Below are 8,070 nucleotides of genomic sequence, written 5' to 3'. Positions count from 1 at the left end.
ATGATATGATGTACTTACCCAACATATAAGTATTGTAACGCGGTCATGTCAACGTTACGATGTTTGTGAAAACGTAGAGACCTAAATCTTTAGACCGTGAGATCACATCTAATCGCTATCACTCGAGGCTGCAGTACTGGTATCAAACATCATTTCGTGATAGGGTCATCATAAAGGTCTTCTCGGGTATTCTGAAGGGGTAGGCTGAGGCGTATGTATCAAGACCGAGATTTTTTCATCTGCGTGGCAGATAGATACTCAGGGCCCACTCGGTAAGATTACATCCATAAAGTTGTGCATCGTATGACTAGGTTATGGGGATGGAATTACGCGTAAACAAGTTGAATGGCCTTGTCGGTAACAAGATCGAACTAGGTATCATTATACCAGTGATCATATCTCGGAGGAGCGCCGATGTCGAAGAACAAAGGGAATGGGACTTGACGAAATGGTTCAAATGACGATCACATCTTTGTAGAATACAGACGGGTCATTATTGTTCTCTAGAACACCCTCATGATCACTAATCGGAGTGGCGTCTCGATCATGTCTATGTTGTTCTCGAACCCTAGGGTAACACCCTTAAGGGTTCATCAAAACGAAAGATAGTTTTAGATTCATTGGAAATAGAGAGAGAAATCCGGAAAGGGTTCCGAGAGTATCCAAAAGATGTTCGGAGTGGTTCAGGAGGTGTCTCAGATCATTGGAAATAAATAATATGTTTAATATGTTAATTAAATTAATTAATATATTAAAGTATCATTTATTTAGTTGAAAAGGCCCCCTACACCTAAATGGGCCACTCCCGGAAGGGGAGCCCATTAGGGAAGGGTGGCCGGCCACTCCATGGGCAAAAGGGGGGCCGGTCGAGCCAAAGGTGGGGGGGAGCGTACGGGGCCCAAGAGGGGGGCGAACGGCGCACCACCACCCCCTCCCCTTTTGTCCCACCTTGCCAACCATAGCCCCTAGCTAGTCCCCCTTGCCACTATATATAGTGGTCAGGTGGAGGGAGGAAAATACACAATAAAATAGAGAAATCTCTCTCTCTAGTTTTTCTCTGCGCCGATTCCCCGAAGAACTGCGCAGGGAGGGAGACAACCCTACCTAGTAAGCGAGAGCAATGCTAGGATCCGAATCCAGAAGATCTACTTCTGAAACTTCGCTAGATCGTAGCCGGGGGCGTCATTGAGCACCGTACGTGTGCAAAACTATGATGTCTGCAAGTGCATAGATCGATTGTAGCTAGTTTCGAAATAAGAGTATCAAACCATAGAGACTATTGGTAGAGGTATGTATGCCCCTCTTTACTATCTACCAAAGGATACTTCTAAGTCGCCTTTGATCTCAAGTAAGATTGTTTAAAGAGAATTGTGTTTGTTTGCAAGAAAAGTAAATGAAAGCAAGTAAAGTAACAAGTGTGTTGGGATTGGTGTTGGAACTCAATAAGGCTTAAATGTTCTTGGGATGTAAAATACACCACTAGCATGTGAAAAATAATATGATTAGGATAACCTATATCTTTCGTCGTGATATGTGTGGGGAGAGCTCGATAATAAGATGTTTACCAACAAGTCTCACGAGCAGCCACTTCTAGAGTCATCTGATGAGGTCACCTCTAAATAACCACTGCAATGTTGCGAGAAAGTCACTTCTACAGACCGTCACAATTAAGGGTTCTCCCATGTGAATCTGTCATTATCCCCCTTTGACGGTGCAGGTTGTAATTAAGCCAATGCTTGTAGTCACAAGTAGCACCGAGCATGCTACCATACACATCCAAGAAGTAGATCCCTCTCTTTAGTCCCGTAGGAAAATATTATGTGGTCGACTTCACATATTATCTAAAGAGAGAGATCTAACACAATATCATAGATCAAGTAATGATCAAAGATCAAAGTTATAGATCATTTTTATTTCACTTCGTAATAATGCTAGGGTTTAACCATCTCCCCAGGAACAAGGTTAGAACTACTCACACATGGAGACAATAAACAACATCATCATATTCATATGGATGGATTGCAAGTGTAAAGATAGTATCAAGTGGAAGCCCAATAGTACTTGGAATTAAAACAAGATCTAAATGCATGAGAGATGGGATGGTGATGTTGATGGAGATGTAGCGGTTGATGCTGAGGGTGATGATGCGTTGTCCTCCGATGATCCGTGAAGCAACAAAGATTTTCCCTTCCCTAAGTTATTCCTCCAAATCCCTTCCTAACGTGGTGTTCCGTGGCTGGTGGTGTCTGCGTATGTTGGATCTTAGATCCGTCTTCACAAGGTGAAAGTATTTGACGAGGCGGTTCTCCTAGCGGGTCGTACGGGCAGACGGTAAGGGCGGGCTTCGCCCGTACCGGTGGTCTTAAAAACCGATGGAGCTTCCTCATGCATCCTCTCTTCACCCATGTACGTGGAAAATTATTTAAATGACTTCTGTCACTTAAAAATATCATATTATTATATAACATGACAATCCCAATTGATATATTCATAAAAGACTTGATAATTTGGGATCCTAGTGAAACAAGGGTAAAAGTTGTGTGCGAGCGCTGTAGAATACCAAAATCCTATGTCTACTTTTGCAAAAACAAGATAAAAATATGCTTCAAATATGGACTCATCAACTTCGTCAAGCTGGACTCTTGGTCGTCCCCGACCAAGATAGTGACTTAATGGACAAGGTCATCGTGTTCATGAGGCACGAGTTGTTACAACACATGAGGCATTTGAAGCAAGAATAACAATATCAGATGTAGAACCGTATTGTGAGTTATATCACAGTCTCACACATCAAATGACTGAGAGGCTTCCACACCTTTTTGTATCAATAGTTTGTATGAAGATTATAGTCTTAGCAAATTATAGATGAGCACTTGATTTGAGTAATGGACAGTTCATGTTATTATTGGAGCACATTTTTTTGAACTTTCACTTTGATGCTTTGATAGCATAAATTTCCTTTTGTTTCATCAACAACATTCTATTATATGTGTTAATACTCTATATGGCTCTTGGTAATGCAAACCAATGATTATAACATGCTATCAAAATTTCTTCTTATACTTTATAAATACTTTATTGGTTTGGAAGACCCTAAAACCATATCAGTGGTACAAGCATAGTAGCACCCATCCTAATTCATACATATAGTACAATAATCATAAACTGAAATTACTTCAAATATTATAAAGTCTCAAAACTCATTGGATATAATTATTTCCTTGACCAAATAAGTTGATCATGCAATTAATGCAAACTTTGTGAATCAAAAACCTAACATGCGTACAAAAAGGTAAACATGCTGAAAACTAAAAGAGTGATTACAAGGTGTTAAAGATCTCCCCAAGCTTGGAATCAAGCGAGGTGGGATCAAATAATCCCTCGTGATTATTCGATACCGTTGAACTCTCTAAGGTGGAGGTATGTCATTGGAGATGGTTGTACGGAGCTTCTTGTTCATCTCCACCAAAGCAGAGATGTGGCGAAGAGAGTTCGGAAGGTCAGAACGCATGGAGTTCATTGCATCCGTGACCTTACCAAGCACCTTGTTGACTTCCTTCTTGTTCTCCTTCTTCCTTCTGACCTTTATCTATCTTGTTGAGGCGTCGCTCGGTTTCTGAGAGTGGTGCGGCTGGTAGGTCGGTGAAGTTGAAACCCCAATCATCTTGAGGCTTTTCATTCATGCGGGCGTTCAATGTGATCTTCTTTGTGGTTGAAGTGTGTGTCGTGGTCTCCTGATAAGTTGTTGTATCAACTTGATTAATTTTCTTATGCTTGGGCGAGGAATAGTTGGTGGCGATGAACTTAAGCGACTCCACGCATCCCTTCCCATGTGGTTTCCTTCTTTCTTCTTCATCTTCATGCCTCTCCATGGAGAGGCAATTAGGCTGTTTCCAACCTCGAGCACCTTGACCAGTGAAGATCTTGAATTCTTCATCATCGGAGTCAAAGTAGTCCGTATTGGTCTTTGGGCTAAGGCCTTGAGCTTCACGATCATCATCTTCAATGGAGGAAGTCTGGAAGTTGTCCCATGAAGGAGCCATGTGACCTAGAGGTTTGCCTTTGTTTGGAGCTAGGTAATGCATTATGTAGCTTAGATCTATTGATATAGGAGCAAGAAAGACTTTTGGGAAGGCTTAAGATAAGTTAGAAGCAGGAAAAAACTCGTGATAAAAACGAAAGAGACAGTCAACAAAAGAATCACAACAAAATAGGAAAGAAACGAGAGAAAAAAGAGAGGTAATTCGAGGCGGTAACGACCTCCGGTACAGGCTCTGCCCATACGGCGCGCCATACCCGGCATCCTGCCAAAATTCTCAAACAACCGACGTCGCTAAAATCCTTCCAAAAATGCGGTATGGGTGTGATCTCCCCGTACGTCCACCCGTATTGATATCCACTGGCCTATCTGAGGCGGTAAAAAGAAAGTTTTTTTATAGACCGAATGCATGTAAAAGGCATCCATGAACTCTATAGTTTGTTGTCACATATTCCCACGTATTTGCAACATATATGATGTTATATTCATATTTTATATTAATTTTTGGGGATTTACCAATGATCCTATTTATTTTGGTTATAACTCTGTGGGAAAGAAAAACTCAGTTTTGAGTATTTTTAATTTGAGGGATCTAAACGAAGTCAAATTGAGCTAGGATTCCGAGGATATCAATATTTCACCGAGAAAAGCATCTGGAGCACTTGGACCTCATGAGATGGGCCTGATGTCTACGCACGCTTCTATTCCTGTAGACAGTGTTGGGCCTCCAAGAGCAGAGGTTTGTAGAACAGCAGCAAGTTTCCCTTAAGTGAATCACCCAGGGTTTATCGAACTCAGGGAGGTAGAGGTCAAAGATATCCCTCTCAAGCAACCCTGCAATTAACATACAAGAAGTCTCTTGTGTCCCCAACACACCTAATACACTTTTCAGATGTATAGGTGCACTAGTTCGGCGAAGAGATAGTGAAATACAAGTAATATGGATGATTGTAAGTAGTAATTGCAATCTGAAATAAAAATGGCAGCAAGCGAACATGTAGCGGAACTTGTTGGAAACGGTGTTTCAATGCTTAGAAACAAGGCCTAGGGATCATACTTTCACTAGTGGACACTCTCAACAATGATCACATAATAAATAAATAACTTCTCCTTACTTGTGCTACTCTGAATTACTCTCCTATTGGAATCACTAATCATGTAGCGGCTACGAAAGCTCCACTCAAAGTTCATCAAGTACTTCACAAACACCACTCATAGGGATATCCTCATCAAATCATAATCCAAGACAATACCGTTGCAACTTAGACCGAGTACTAACATAGCATACACACTGTCAACAATAGCTATGAAAGGGGAATAGATCACATCAATACTATCATAGTAATAGTCAACTTCATAATCTACAAGAGATTACAATCATAACCTACGCCAAGTACTACATGATGCACACACTGTCAACTTTACATCATGGAGGAGGAGTAGACTACTTTAATAACATCACTAGAGTAGCACATAGATTAATAGTGATACAAAGCTCATGATCACATAAAGATCACACCATGGGAGAGAGAGATGAACCACATAGCTACCGGTAGAGCCCTCAGCCTCGGGGAAGAACTACTCCCTCCTCATCATGGGAGACAAAGAACGGCGATTAAGATGGCGGTGATGTCGATGGAGATGACTGATACGTCTCCAACGTACCTATAATTTCTGATGTTCCATGCTTATTTTATGACAATACTTACATGTTTTGCTTGCACTTTATGATGTTCTTATGCATTTTCCGGAACTAACCTATTAACGAGATGCTGAAGGGCCAGTTGCTGTTTTCTGTTGTTTTTGGTTCCAGAAAGGCTGTTCGGGCAATATTCTCGGAATTCGACGAAACGAAGACCCAACACCTTATTTTTCCCGGAACCTTCCAGAAAGTCAAAGGGGGACCAGAGGGGAGCCCTGGGGGCCCCACACGTTTGGCCGGCGCGGCCCAGGAGGGGGGCGCGCCGCCCTAGTGTGAGGTGGCCCCGTGGCACCTCCGACTCCGACTCTTCGCCTATTTAAGCCCTGGAGACCTAAAAACGCGATACCAATTGACGAAACTCCAGAAAGACTCCAGGGGCGCCGCGACCATCGCAAAACTCCGTTTCGGGGGACAGAAGTCTCTGTTTCGGCACCCTGCCGGGACGGGGAAGTGCCCCCGGAAGCCATCTCCATCAACGCCATCTCCTCCATCATGCTCCGTGAGTAGTTCCCCCATGGACTACGGGTTCTAGCTGTAGCTAGTTGGTATTCTCTCCCCCATGTACTTCAATACAATGATCTCATGAGCTGCCTTACATGATTGAGATTCATCTGATGTAATCGGTGTTGTGTTTGTCGGGATCCGATGGATTGTTACATTATGATTAGTCTATCTATAAAGTTGTGAAGTTATTGTTGCTGCAATCTTGTTGTGTTTAATGCTTGTCACTAGGGCCCGAGTGGCATGATCTTAGATTTGAGCTCTATAATTATTGCTTAGATTGTATCTACAAGTTGTATGCACATGTCTATGTCCGGAACCAAAGGCCCCAAAGTGACAGAAATTGGGACAACTGGAGGGGAAGGCTTATAAGTATTCTTTACCTCCCCTTGTGTCGAATCAATAAATTTGGGTTTTACTTCCCTCGAAGACTGTTGCGATCCCCTATACTTGTGGGTTATCAATGACTCCGGGGGCAATTCCCCGTCCCGGCGGCGTGCCGGAACAGAGACTTCTGTCCCCCGAAACGGAGTTTCGCGATGGCGGCGGCGCCCCTGGAGTCTTTCTGGAGTATCGTCGATTGTTGTAGGGTTTTTACGTCGCGAGGGATTTTATAGGCGAAGAGGCGGCGCAAGGGGGTTCCTGGGGGGCCCACACCACACCTGGGCGCGCCCCCCTCCTAGGCCGCGCCGCCTTGTGGTCTGGAGGCTCTGGGCCTCCTCTCCGTCTCTCCTTCGGTGTTCTGGTCCATCCCGGTAAAATAAGATGTTTGGCTTTTGTTTCGTCGAATTCCGAGAATATTGTCCGAACAGCTTTTCTGGAACCAAAAACAGCAGAAAACAGGAACTGGCACCTCAACATCTTGTTAATAGGTTAGTTCCGGAAAATGCATAAAAAACATTATAAAGTGTGAGCAAAACATGTAGGTATTGTCATAAAACTAGCATGGAACATCAGAAATTATAGATACGTTGGAAACGTATCAGGGCCAGGAGGGCCAAAGTAGGGTAGGTGGCGCGCCCAACCAGGGGGAGCGCCACCCTACCTCTTTCTCTCCTTGGCCATCTGATTCACCTGATTCTTTCGCCCGTTTGACCTAAAAACCCCTATATAAAGTACTTCCTGAGGCTTCCTCAAAGAGAGCGCAGCGGAAATAGAGAAACACCGAAATAGAGCCAGAACCATCGAAGATTGGAGTGGGATTACCACCTTATCCAACGTCTCCACCATCATCACCATGATGAAGAGGGAGTACTCCACCTCTGGACTATGGGTTTGTGGAAGTAGCTCGATCTATCTCTCTTGTTCTTCACAGATGTAGTACCATATGAGCTGTCCAACATGATTATGGTCATATATGTAATTCCTATGTGGTGTATCTTTATTCTATGATATTGATATATGAGAGTGAAACCTATTATGTGTAATATGTATTGATAGATGTATATCATGCACCCCGTTCTTAAGTACTTGTTCTCATCCAACTTGTATGCAAGAACGTGTGTGAGGAGAAGTGTGTATTAGATGGATTAGCATGGTGGTAGTAATTGAATAGTGACAACAAATTCAAAATCTAGTATGGTATTTACCTTTTTTTGTTGCCTCGCTAGAGATAAAGTGAATACATGTGCTATTATTATCATGTGACAGTGTGATGATCTAATTTGATCAAGGTAGAATATTTGCTATTCAAACATTATGTCAAATTACTTAAGGCTTTACTATGTTGATTCTTAATTCAAGATTGGTGGGAGTTTTCCTTTCTTGAGGAATATAAGAGATATGTGTTGCATCATCTGTATGTTAGGATGTAATTCCCATATGAATG

Source organism: Lolium rigidum, unplaced genomic scaffold (assembly GCF_022539505.1).
Source record: "Lolium rigidum isolate FL_2022 unplaced genomic scaffold, APGP_CSIRO_Lrig_0.1 contig_30137_1, whole genome shotgun sequence".
NCBI classification, from domain to species: Eukaryota; Viridiplantae; Streptophyta; class Magnoliopsida; order Poales; family Poaceae; genus Lolium; species Lolium rigidum.
The sequence above is the reverse complement of the archived record's forward strand: the minus strand, read 5'-3'. Positions refer to the sequence as shown.